Consider the following 13,590-nt stretch of genomic DNA (forward strand, 5'->3'; position numbering starts at 1 on the left):
GAACAGGAGAACTAGAGGAAGGAGGAAAGAGGTAGATGTGGGGAGCTAAGCGGGGGTGGCCGGTCAGGTAAGAAGCAGAGAGGTAACACAGTGACAAAAGGGCCAGGAAAGGAAACACCTGGGAGGTAAACAGGATTAAGGACCCGAATATTTGAGGAAAAGGTGCCGTTTGAGATCTTTTTTAAAGCTGAAGTATGACGGTTGCAACGTAGATCTTTGGGGAGAGGGTTCCAAATGTTGGGTGAGTTACAGGAGAAAGAGCGTGCTTGAGTTGATTTCTTTTTAACCAAGGGAGCACTGGTCAGCACCTATTGGTGGTCATTGATGATTTCTTGACATTTCCTGAAGTAATGGCAGCCCCCTTCACTGTACTATATATTCTTTACGGTGGAATCCTGACTATTGCAAAGTCAGACAATAGCCCCTCTCTTGCAAACCAAAAATTCATGAATTTTGCAAGGATGTTAGACTTTTAACATCAAAACATCATGTTGTTGTGGCCTCAAGCCAGTGGTGTTGTCAAGCGTTTCATGGAGACTTCGAAGAAAGCTTTGAAAGTAGCTAAGCTCACACATCAATCTATTTCTAGCATTTATGGTAGAAACTACATGACTACAGAGACACCTCCCACAGTACCATGGCTGTGTCTCCTTGGGTGCAAAATTGGATGACTATTCCACATCATTCGTGAAATTCAAAGTCTTGCATATCGCAGAGAACTCAACTAAGGGGAGTTTTGGCCAAAAACAAGATGAAACAATATGCTGACAGATGCTGATAAGCCCAGGTTTCAGATTTACAGAAAGATAACTTATTACTTATCAAGTCAAGAAGTCATCAGAAAGAAGAGTCGAAATTAGATCCTCAGCCGTTCGTGATTATTGACATTAATGGGGCCATGATCACTGCCTGGCAGGACGGACATATCATCATTCAAAACTCGTTGTACTTCAAAACCTTGCAAGGAGAGGAAAGTGAAAAAGTCATGACTGATGAGAATTGGAGTAGGCAATGACTCAGTCTGCTGGGATACTGATTTCTGATAATGGCTCCACACTAGCTACTGAGCATCTCAATAATAAACCTTCATGCTCCACGAGCATGCCCACTTGCATCTCTCCCTCTCATGTATATGTTATGTTAGCAGGATATGTAGAGTGCACTAACCCCTTCGATGCTGATGACGAGCTCAGCTCATCATCAGCCAAGGTGGTCGTGTGCTGATGACGAGCTGAGCTCGTCATGTAACATTGCTATTTACACTTTTCAGCACAGCGGAAAAATAACCACCGCAGCGATGCGGTTAATGCCCGGAAGTGTCTAGACACGCAGATGTTTTGCAATCTCAATCAATCAATCACAGCATTTGTAAAGTGCGCTACTCGCCCGGGAGGGTCTCAAGGCGCTGGGGGAGGGGGTATATCACTGCTCGAACAGCCAGGTCTTGAGCTGCTTCCTGAAGGAGAGATGGTCTCGGGTTCGCCGAAGTTGGGTGGGAAGGGAGTTCCAAGTCTTGGCTTCCAGGTAGGAGAAGGATCTTCCTCCGGCGGTGGCTCTGCGGATGCGTGGTACGGTGGCGAGGGCGTGGCTGGTTGATCTTAGCTGGCGGGTGGGCGTGTAGAAGGTCATGCGGTCATTGAGGTACTTGGGGCCCAGGTCGTGGAGAGCCTTGTGTGCGTGGGTGAGGAGTCTGAACGTGATTCTCTTGCTGACGGGGAGCCAGTGTAGGTCTCTCAGGTGTCCGGTGATGTGGCTGTGTCGGGGGATGTTCAGGATGAGTCGTGCTGAGGCGTTCTGGATGCGTTGGAGTCTTTTTTGAAGTTTGGCTGTGGTTTCCGGCGTAGAGGGTGTTCCCGTAGTCCAGACGGCTGGTGACGAGTACCTGGGTGACAGTCTTCCTGGTTTCAGTGGGGATCCATCTGAAGATCTGTGGTGTTGAAGCATGAAGATGAGACAGCGTTGACTTGTGTTGTCATCAACAGGGAGGAGTCCAGGATGAAGCCCAGGTTGCGTGCGTGGTCCGTTGGTTTGGGAGCGGTGCCCAGAGCCGGGGGCCACCAGGAGTCGTCCCAGGCGGAGGGTGATGATCCCAGGATGAGGATTTAAGGCGGCTGTTCCTCATCCAGTCGGCGACGTCTTTCATCCCTTCGTGTAGGTTGGCTCTGGCGGTGGTGGGTTAGTTGGTGAGGAGAGGATCAGCTGGGTGTTGTCGTCGTAGGAGATGATGTTGAGGTTGTGTTGGCGTGCGATGGCTGCGAGGGGGCTCATGTAGATGTTGAAGAGGGTTGAACTGAGTGAAGATCCTTGTGGTACGCCGCAGAAGACTTCGGTGGCCTCGGATCTGAACGGAGGGAGGCGGACTCTCTGGGGTCTTCCGGCGAGGAACGAGATGATCCGCTCCAGTGATTTCTCTCGGATTCCGATGTTGCTGAGGCGCTTCACTAGGGTGCGGTGGCAGACAGTGTCGAACGCCGCAGAGAGGTCCAGGAGGATGAGGGCCGCTGTTTCCCTGTTGTCGATCAGGGTTCTGATGTCGTCAGTGGCTGCGATGAGGGCGGTCTCGGTGCTGTGGTTGGCCCGGAACCCGGACTGCGAGGGGTCGAGGGATCTGTTCGTCTCGAGGAAGGTGGCAAGCTGTCTGTTGACGGTCTTCTCAATGACTTTGGCCGGAAAAGGAAGGAGCGAGATGGGACGGTAGTTCTTGAGGTCGGTGGGGTCCGCTGTTGGTTTTTTCAGGAGGACGGTCAGCTCGGCGTGCTTCCAGCTCTCCGGGAAGGTGGCGGTGTGGAAGGAGGAGTTGATGATGTCTCGGAGATGGGGTGCGATGATGGCGTCGGCTTTGTTGAAGACGTGTGTTGGGCATGGGTTGGTTGGTGATCCGGAGTGGATGGAGTTCATCATGCGGGTGGTGTCTTCGGTGCTGATTGGGGTCCAGTTGCAGAGGGTGGTGGTGGCGGGCGTTGGTTCGGTGGTAGGGTGCGTGGTTTGTGCGTCGAAGCTGTTGTGTATGTCGGCGATCTTAGGGTGGAAGAACGAGGCGAGTGAGTTGCAGAGGTCTTGCAAGGGAGTGATGTCGTTGTTTCCGGCGCTGGGGTTGGAGAACTCTTTGACGATGCTGAAGAGTTCCTTGCTGTCGTGGGCGTTGTTGTCCAGTCGTTCTTTGAGTGCCGTCTTCTTGGTGGCGCAGATCAGCTGATGGTGTTTGCGGGTGGCGTGCTTGAGGGCGGTCCTGTTGTCTGTGGTCTGGCCGAGCCGCCAGGCTTTCTCGAGGGTGCGGCAGTTCTTCTTGGATTCCTTGAGTTCGTCGGTGAACCAGGGGGTTTTCTTGCTGCCAGGTCTGCTGGGAGGGTTCTTTAGTGGTGCGAGGTCATCGGCGCAGGCGGTCAGCCACTTGGTGAGGTTGCTGGCTGCTTCGTTGGGGTCCGTTGTGCTGGTGGGAGTGTTCTGGCTGGGGGAGGCAGTGAGCTGCTTGGCGGTGATCTAGCTCCAGCTCCGGCGGGGAAACTGTTGTGGGTGGTGGTGGGTCGTAGTTCTTCTGAAGCTGAAGTGGATGCAGCTGTGGTCGGTCCAGTGGAGTCCGGTGGCGTGGCTGAAGGAGATGTGCTTGTTGGATGAGAAGACGGGGCCAAGCGTGTGGCCGGCGTAGTGGGTGGGGGTGTTCACCAGTTGCTTGAGTCCGAGGTTGGCGAGGTTGTCCAGCAGGGCGGTGGTGTTTCTGTTGTTGTTGTTCTCCAGGTGGAAGTTGAGGTCCCCTAGGAGGATGTAGTCGGCGGAGTGAAGGGCGTGTGGGCTGATGAAGTCTGCGATGTCTTCGCTGAATTGTGTGCGTGGTCCCGGTGGTCGGTAGATGAGGGTGCCTCGGAGGGTGGTCTAGGGGTCAGTGTGTATCTGGAAGTGCAGGTGTTTGGCGGCGGTGAAGGTTTCGTCGGAGTTAGTCGAGATGCGGATGGTGTTCTTGTGTACGATGGCGATGCCTCCTCCCATCTGGGTGACGCGGTCCTTCTGGGTGATCTTGTATCCGTCCGGAATGGCTATGGCGATGTCGGGCACTGAGGAGGCGTTCATCCAGGTTTCGGTGAGGAAGGCGACGTCCGGTGCTGTCGCATCGAGCAGGTCCCTGAGTTCCAAGGCGTGCCTGTGGACGGAGCGGGTGTTGAGCAGGATGCACTTCAGGTGGTTGCTGCTGGTGCTCGTCTTGGCGGGGGTGGTGCAGGTCCAGTAGCAGGTGAATCGGCAGGCTTGGCAGGCGAAGGGTCCGTGGGTGCGTCTCGGGGTTGCTCGGTAGCAGGCAGGGTTCCGGCTGGTATTGAGTGCGTAGAGAGTGGCGGCGTCGTAGGTCTGTCGGGTATTCTTGCATTGGCGGCTGGGGCCAGGGGTTCTGGCAATGGGCGCGGTCCAGGCGCAGATGGGCGCAGACGGGCTTGCCTTTGGCGCGCCTTCGTCGCACAATCGGCGCACCCGCTGCGCGTGGACGCTGCACGCCCGCTGCGCGCCTGCTGCCCGCACGCGCGGACTCTGCCATAAATGGAGAGTGGGGGGGGGCGGAGCGAGGGAGGAGCAGCTGGGAGGCGGGAGCGGGGCGGCGAATGGGGATCGGGCAGAGGTAGGGGGCGGGGCCGCAGGGGAGCAGCGGCGGGGTACTGGAAGGCGGGAACGAGCGCGGAGGAGGCGGCGAGGGGGAAGGCCTGAGGGCGGGGTCCCTGGAGGCAATCAGCGGCGGCAGCATGCAGGAGCAGCGGTGGAGGCCAGCACACGTGCCATGCCGTGCGGTAGGTGGAGCAATCTTTGTCGGATCATTAGGATTCAGTGGAGGTGAGGTTGACCACCCATCAATGTCAGTGACCTAGAAGAATTATTTGCCACCCAAATGACTCATCACTGTTTTGGACTAATTGTGAGCTATATATTTGTGTTGTGGTGGTGTAGTGTTATGACCGCTCTAGCTCTGGGGCTCGTCCAGGGCCGGACTGGCCGTAGCGGGCACCGGCGTTTCCCCGATGGGCCGCCAGGGTGGGGGCTGGTTTTAGACCTCTGGGGCCTGTTTTTGTTACCGGGGGCCGGTTTTGCAGCATAGCTGCAATATCGGCCCCCAGCAACAAAAGGAACAAAGCTTTTCACTAGGAGCCCCCATATACCGACTCTGACCCGGCCGAGCTCTTTGCCAGGGCTGGTTTCAGTTCCCAGACCGGCCCTGGGCTCATCTCCTCTCCCAGCATGGTGACGAGTTTCCGAGCTCCGCACTGTGGGTGGAGACGTCTGTGTGTAACTGGCCAGACCATTGGCACATGGCGGTGTAAGAAGGCTGAGCAACAAAACCATGCTACCACAATCTCCTGCTTCCAGTGGAATGAGCATTTAATTTAACCGCCCCCTTGCACTCTGATAAAAGATGTTGAGTGATTATTTATGTGAAGTACCCTGCAAATTTGAAAATACCTGTTTCCTGCCCTCAACATATGCTATTGGTTGATGAGGTGATAGCCAGTCACTATAGAGTGGCTCATCAGAAAAACATAACACACCCATTACTGATACTGTAGAACTGTGCTATATCCACTATAGAAGAGAAAGCGTTGAAACTCCAAGATAATTCTTCTCAAAGGTCTGTAGCAGGGATCCTCTGCCTATCTCTGTTGAAAGCTACAAGGAAACGATGCAGACCGCCGACCTCTGGGTCAAACTGATTTTGTCCATCCCAACTGTGTCAGTGGACAACCAACACAGCTGGCCTGTTTCTGCAGTTCAGTCAAAGATTAGAACCTTTTTTGCTAACCCTGTGCGAAACTTGACGATTCAAATTAGGCGCAGTAAAATATGTAGTGAATGGCAATTGTTTATTTATGTGTTACCACGCACCAGCACTGACATTTTATTAGAACTGTGTTCTGCAGATTGTTGAGCAGTGTTTGGAAACACCATGCAGCAAGCAGTCTGATGCCCAAATTCCAGGCGTGGTTTGCACTAAATAAAACGGTCAATAAAATGCAATAAAGAAAACAACACAGGAAACCTGGAGGTTTTTGCCTTTCAAAACGAATGCCAGCATAAAATCAATTCAAGTTTATGTGATGGATTCCAGGCCTTGGCTGGGTTACAGCTGGAGGGAATATTAACAATAGAGCAGCAGTCGGACAACTTCAATCACTGGGCTGCTTCAGGGCAAGTAGGAAACTTAGAATCAACAGTTCTAAACGGATTACGCCCATGTGCCCTCAAATATCAGCAAGCGTTTCGCATGCGTGAGCATGGATTGCAGGATTGTGTTTTCACATACTGACAAGGGTCTAAGGCACACATTCACTATACAAGGGATGCGACAAGCATATCCTCTGTGTTTTCAAGTAATTACGAAATGGAACTATTTGTGACAAGTTGAAAAGACCAAATGTGATTGTGAGCAAATCATTCTGTCTAATAAAACAAAGGCATATTTAGGTCAAAAAGTGGAAAATGATGTTTAAATGTAGTCGAAAAAGTAAGAAAACTCTGAATCACGAGCTACACACTGCATTTGTATGACCAAGACCACACGCACAGTAGTGACTGCTGCAGTCAAGAACAAGCATTTGTAATGCAATACGTCTCGCATTAATTAGGTTTGAGCTATTGGCATTGCCAAATATTGTAACACCAATTGCAACAAAAGTCTATAAATTGTAGGCCAAAAAAATGTGTATTTATTTTTGTAGCGATGGTGGCATGCTTGGCTTTAGATGAATATGTTTAAAAGTAAAGTGCGCCATACTGCGATTGCTACAATAGTACATTGTTGATGCGTTAACAATTGATGTGTGCACTGATGGCTGGTGGTGTTTGTGCCTGTAGAAATAGTAAATTGTGGATGCGTTAACAATTGATGTGTGCACTGATGGCTGGTGGTGTTTGTGCCTGTAGAAATTGTGCACTGATGGCTGATCGACTCCTCCCAATCCGGCTTCAGAAAAAACCACAGTACGGAAACCGCCCTCCTCGCCGCAACAGACGACATCCGCACCTTACTGGACAAAGGAGAAACAGTAGCCCTCATCCTCCTCGACCTATCAGCGGCGTTCGACACAGTCTCCCACTGCACCCTAATACGCAGACTCTATGATGCAGGAATCCAGGACAAGGCCCTCGACTGGATCTGCTCCTTCCTCTCCGGCAGGACGCAGCGGGTCAGACTCCCCCCTTTCCTCTCGGACCCCACACCGATCACCTGCGGAGTCCCCCAGGGCTCCTCCCTCAGCCCGACGCTCTTCAACGTCTACATGGCTCCACTTGCCCCCATCATCAGAACCTACGGACTCAACATCGTGTGATATGCAGACGACACCCATCTCATCCTCTCCCTATCTAACGAGCCCAACACCGCCAGACGCAACTTTCGAGAAGGCATGGAAGCCGTCGCCAAATGGATGAAAAACAGCTGCCTTCAACTAAACACCAACAAAACAGAAGTACTCATCATGGGCCCAAACCCCGATGCCTGGAGCGACACCTGGTGGCCCACCGCCCTCGGAAACCCGCCAACCCCCACAGACCACGCACGCAACCTGGGAATCATCCTGGACTCCGAGCTCAAAATGGACCGCCAGATCAACTCTGTCTCATCTTCCTGCTTCCACACCCTCCGCCTCCTTCGTAAGACCTTCAAATGGATCCCCCTCGAACACCGAAAGACAGTCACTCACGCCCTGGTCACCAGCAGACTCGACTACGGCAACGCACTCTACGCCGGAATAAACAAAAACCTCATCCGCAAGCTACAGAACATCCAGAACGCTGCCGCAAGACTGGTCCTCAACCTGCCAAAACACTGCCACATCTCCCAGCACCTGCGCACACTCCACTGGCTCCCCGTCGAGGCGAGAATCACCTTTAAGATGCTCACCCATGCACACAAGGCCCTCCACGGCACCGGACCAGCATACCTGAACAGCCGACTCAAATTCCACGCACCCCAAAGGACCCTACGATCAGCCCAGCTTTCCTACTCCGTGGTCCCCCGCACCAGAAAGACCAGATCGGGAGGCCGCTCCTTCTCCTTCCTCGCGGCCAAAGCATGGAATGCCCTTCCGCTCCCCCTCAGACAGACAACATCGCTCCCCATCTTCGCAAGAAACCTCAAAACCTGGCTCTTCGACAGACCCCCTCCTTGATGGAATGGAACCTGCAACACCCCACCCCCCCCCCCACTCCTAGCGCCTTGAGACCCTTACGGGTGAGTAGTCGCGCTTTAACAAACTCCTGATTGATTGATTGACTGGTCGTGTGTGTGCCTGGTGGAAGTGTGCACTGCTGGCTGATGGTGTGTGTGCCTGGTGGAAGCATGCACTGATGGTGTGTGTGCCTGGTGGAAGCGGGCACTGATGGCTGGTGGTGTGTGCCTGGTGAAAGTGTGCCCTGTTGGCTGGTGGTGGGTGTGCCTGGTGAAAGCGTGCACTGACAGCTGGTGGTGTGTGTGTGCCTGGTGAAAGCGTACATTGACGTCTGGTGGTGTGTGCTGGTGGAAGCTTGCACTGACGGCTGGTGGTGTTTGTGCATAGTGAAAGCGTGCACTGACGACTGATGGTTTCTGTGCCTGGTGAAAGTGTGCACTGAAGGTGTGGTTGTGTTTGTGGTTGTGTGTGTGTGGTTGTGTGTGTGGTTGTATGTGTGGTTGTGTGGTTGGTTGTGGTTGTATGTGTGGTTGTGGTTGTGTGTGTGTGTGTGTGTGATTGTGTGTGTGTGGTTGTGTGTGTGGTTGTGTGTGTGTGGTTGTGTCTGTGTGGTTGTGTGTGTATGGTTGTGTGTGTGTGGTTGTGTTTGGTTGTGTGTGTGTGGTTGTGTGTGTCCTTGTGTGTGTGTGGTTGTGTGTGTGGTTGTGTGTGTGTTGTTGGGTGTGGTTGTGGTTGTGTGTATGTGTAGTTTTGGGTGTGGTTGTGTGTGTGGTTGTGTGTGTGGTGTGTTGTTGTGTGTGTGGTGTGTGTGTGTTTGGATGTGTGTGGTTGTGTGTGTGGTTGTGCGTGTGTGGCTGTGTGGTTCAATGGTTGGATGTGGTTGTGTGTGTGTGTGGTTGTGCCTGTTTTTGTGGTTGTGTGTATGGTTGTGTGTGTGTCAAGTAGTGTGTGTGGTTGTGTATGTGTGGTTGTATTTGTGTGTGTGGTTGTGTATGTTTGGTTGTGTGTGTTTGTGAGGTTGTTTGTGTGTGTGGTTGTGTGTGTGTGGTTGTGTGTGTGTGGTTGTGGTTGTGTGTGTGTGGTTGTGTGTGGTTGTGTGTGTGGCTGTATGTGGTTGTGTGTGTATGTGATTGTGTGTGGTTGTGTGTGTGGTTTTGAGGTTGTGTGTGTGTGTGGTTGTGCATGTGGTTGTGTGTGTGGTTGTGGTTGTGTGTGTGGTTGTGTGTGTGACAGTAATACTAAAAGCTGTGCGTGGTTGTATTTGTTGTTGTGTATGTGGTTGTGTGTGGTTGTTTTTGTGTGTGGTTATGTGTGGTTGTGTGTGTGGTTGTGTGTGTGTGGTAGTGTGTGAGGTTTTGTGGTTGTGTGTGTGGTTGTGCGTGTGGTTGTGTGTGTGGTTGTGTGTGTGGTTGTGTATGTGGTTGTGTGTGTGACAGTAATACTAAAAGCATCTCAAAATAAAGGAACACAAACATCGAGTTTGTGGAAAGAGAAAGCACGTTGTAAGTCAAACAGGCAGCAGCAAAGCATTAACACAACATGTTCTTTGATGTTTGCTGTTCTTTGAGCGAGAACATCAAAGAGGCACCGCGAATGTGATCGCGGGTGAAAGTGAAAGTGATCGCTGGCACTTAATGAGCATGACGAGGTTTGCGAAATGGCGCCGCTGCTTCTAAGCACGCGCCCGTGCACCTGCACTGTACCTCTAGGCTGGCCATGATAGCATTTTTTGAGCCCTCACTAAAAGTCTCACCAGACCATCGCATGTGCTGGGTCTGGCGAGACCTAAAAAACACCTGAGTACAAACACCTGAATCTCTGAAAAACACTTAGCCTGGGATTGCTAGAAGGGGTTAAGGGACCAGGGGCCATATGTATAAAACTATTTTGCATTTGCAAACGGTGTGAATCACAGAGGGCCACATGAATCAACATAAGGAATTGTGATTCCTAAATAGCGATTTTTTAGGAATTGCTGTTTAGGAATCGCAATTCCTTATGCATGTTGGAATCACAAAATAAATTGCGATTTCTAAACATTACCTAATAGCAATTTGCAAATTGCGACTTGCTACTAGGTAATCTCACTCCATTCATTCCCATGGGCCAATAAATTGCGATTACATAATTTGCAAATTCCAAGACTTTGATGCATCAGAAAAGGCCTTTTTCCGGTCGGAAATGGGCCACTATTTGAGAATCGCAAAATGCTTTTTTGATACATCTGGCCCCAGATGTACTAACATTATGAACAGTGGTTTCCTAATTGCGATTAGGAACTCGCTATTCCTAATGTTTTTTTATAGTTTTTTAAAATTAGCGATTCCTAGTGGGTCACAAATCAACCTACCTTATGTAAATATTAATGAGATAGTACGGAATTTGCGACCCATTAGGAATGACAGCGAGCACAGCGATAGTGGTCTGCTGGGGTTAGCAGACCACCATGTCTGATTGTTTTGTAATAAAGCTATCTTTTCTTTTCAAATGCAGCCCGTTTTCCTTAAGGGAAAATTGGATGTGTTTCAAAAAAGAAAATGAAACATTTAAGTGTTGTTTTCTAAGAGTGGGACCACTGCCTGCTCTTAAAAAACTTTTTTGTTTTACATTCTCAAAGGGGATGGGTTCCACGGGGAATGGGTTACCCCCACATTTGAATTGGTGGTAAAGTATTAATGTTTTGCCATCAGAATTCGGTCTGAGCCTACCGAAACATGAACCTGTGAAATAGCTTGACGTGCCCACCTACTGATGGTGGTTGTAGTGGTTGACCCATAGGAAATGAACAGGGATTGTCAAGATTTAAATGCTATTTTGATTTCTAAACAGAGCTCTTCTTATATCCAAGGAAGATAGAAGTTCATCAGAAGCATTAAAAACTGATAGAACAATCTCCTGGGTAGCATGAAAAGTAGATTGGACCTTTGGTTTGAACTTAGGATCTGGTCTCAATACCACTTTGTCAGCAAACATTTTAGATATGAAAAGGCGATCGATAAGGAAGGCAATTCACCCAGTCTTTTTGCAGAAGGGATTGCAACCAAGAATGAAACTTTAGCTGACAATCAGATAAGGCCTGCTTGTTCAAAAGATTAAAATGGTTTCTTCTGCAAACCCTCTTAAACAGTGGAAAGATCTCAAGAAGGAATAGGAGCTGAAAGGTAAGGTGTTTTGAATCTGAAACTTTTGAGAAACATTTTAACCAAAGGGGAAATATTTGAAAGGCTGTCTCTGGGTTCCATCCAAGACTTTATAGCCATTTATTTATTTATTTATGGGTTTATACCGTGCTTGAATCGACTCCCGAAGGAGTATCTCTGCGCACCAACGCCAGTAGCAGATGAAGGGGAGCAATCAATTATGGAGATGTGCTAATTCTGGTACAGTAAAGTTTTCGGCTTTTTCCAGAAAGTCAGGTGGTCCGAACACTGCCTAAGCGTGAAAGGAAGTTTGTTCTATTGCACAGGACCAACCACTGACAAAGCTTTTCCGCCCTGTCTTGTCTTTTTTACAATAGGCACTCGGAGAAGGAGCTGATTGCTAGACCTGAGGGTACGGACGGGATTGTATGGCATACATTTTTCTGGCAAATATGAAGGTCCTAGTCCGTGTAAGCTCTTATGGATTATGCAGCAGGTCTTAAATTTTACCCTTTGGCGAACTGATAACCAGTGTAGTTTATCTAGGAGAGATTTTGAGGGGGATCTGGGAGGGGCATTAAGGACCAGCCTCGCAGCGGTATTTTTTACCACTTGTAGTTTTGTTAATACTCCGTCGTTGGCCGAAGCCAGCAGCCCATTGCAATAGTCGAGTCGACTAAGCACCAGGGCCTGCACCAGAGTTTTTCTGGTGAAATCAGGGAGTAGGGGGAACTAAGCATGAGCGAATTTTGCGGATCTCGCGTTCGCGAATTTTGCGGATTTGCGGATTCGCAATCCGCAAAATCCGCGAATTCCCGCGAATTTGCGGATTTTTTTTTTTTTTGTGTTCGCCCGTGTTTCTGCCAGTTCGCGAGGGTTTTGTACACTTTCGCAAATTGCGAACTTACCTGTCGGGTCGCAAGTTTCGCGAACTTGTTGTTTCTACGTGTCCAGCCTGTTTGGGACACTCTTCTTCATCACTGCCACTCTCTGTCACCACTGCCACTCTCTGACTACTCATGCCACCCTCTGGCCCACCCATGCCACCCTCTGTTTCATCACCACACCCTCTGGTTGTCCAGTGTACATTATTTTCGGCAAAGCAAAGCACACCTTCCCTGCCTCAAGTGACCTGAATTAATTTGGGGCTGATTCATGTGTCACAGAATATTTTTTTAGCTGGCACCTGCTTCCTTAGTGCGCCCTGATTAGTGATCTTTTGCACTTGCTAAGTGCTTTCATTGTTGCAAAATTAGTTACAACACCTGCCCTGCCCCAACTGACAATAATGAATTAGGGGCTGATTAATGGATTTTAACTTCCAGCCTGGCTCCTGCTTGTCTCCCTTAGCTGTAATTCAGGACCTTTGTGGCATATGTGTAACTATTCTGAGGTTCAGAGCAGGGTCACATACTAGTTTCAACTGGCAACTGAACTCTGGAGGGGCCCCTCAGGAAGCACTCCAGGAAATGGCTACTAATGATGAGCCTGAACTTTTGAACCTGGTAAGTAGTTACTTTCAGTTTTGCTAAAATCGTATTTCTGCAATTTTGCACTTATTCGCGGGGCGCGAACTCACGCGAACAGTGCGAGCAGTGCGAGCAAAATCCGCTGCTCGCGGATTTGCGGATTTTGCGGGAAATTCGCAAATCTCGCGGATTGCGGATTTCCCGAAAATCCGCAAAATCCGCGAGCGGAACGGATTTTCCGCCCACGCCTAGGGGGAACACTTTACGGAGGAGACCTATAACATTGAAACAGGATTCCACTATGTTGTTTCCATGCTGTTTTAGGGATAGCTCCTGATCCAATCGTACCCCCAGGTTCTTTACCACCTGTTTGGGTTCGGGAACCGGGCCTAGGTCTGACGGCCACCAATCCGGGGTCCATAACATTTTAGCCTCCCCGAAGAGCATGACCTCAGTCTTACCCACATTACATTGTAGGCAGTTCAAGGACATCCACTGGGCGACTGCCTTCATGCCCTCGGAGAAGGATGTTTTAACCTCGGAGGTAAGAAACTTAAACGGAAAAAGGAGCTGTGTGTCATCCGCATACGACATTGGGATGAAACCAAAAGCTCTCATAATCCTAACCAGGGGGGCCACATAGATATTAAAAAGTGTGGGGCTCAAACATGAGCCCTGTGGCCCCCCTCTAGTGATCTCTACCTCCGCTGAACGAAACGCACCTATGTTAACACATTGAGTGCGATCGGATAGGAAGCTCCTCAACCAGGCCAGTGCCACACTGTCCAGGCCAATCTCTGCAAGACGTCTGAGCAAGATGTTATGAGATATGGTATCGAA

This window comes from Lissotriton vulgaris, chromosome 4_1, assembly GCF_964263255.1.
Source record: "Lissotriton vulgaris chromosome 4_1, aLisVul1.2, whole genome shotgun sequence".
Taxonomy (NCBI): Eukaryota; Metazoa; Chordata; class Amphibia; order Caudata; family Salamandridae; genus Lissotriton; species Lissotriton vulgaris.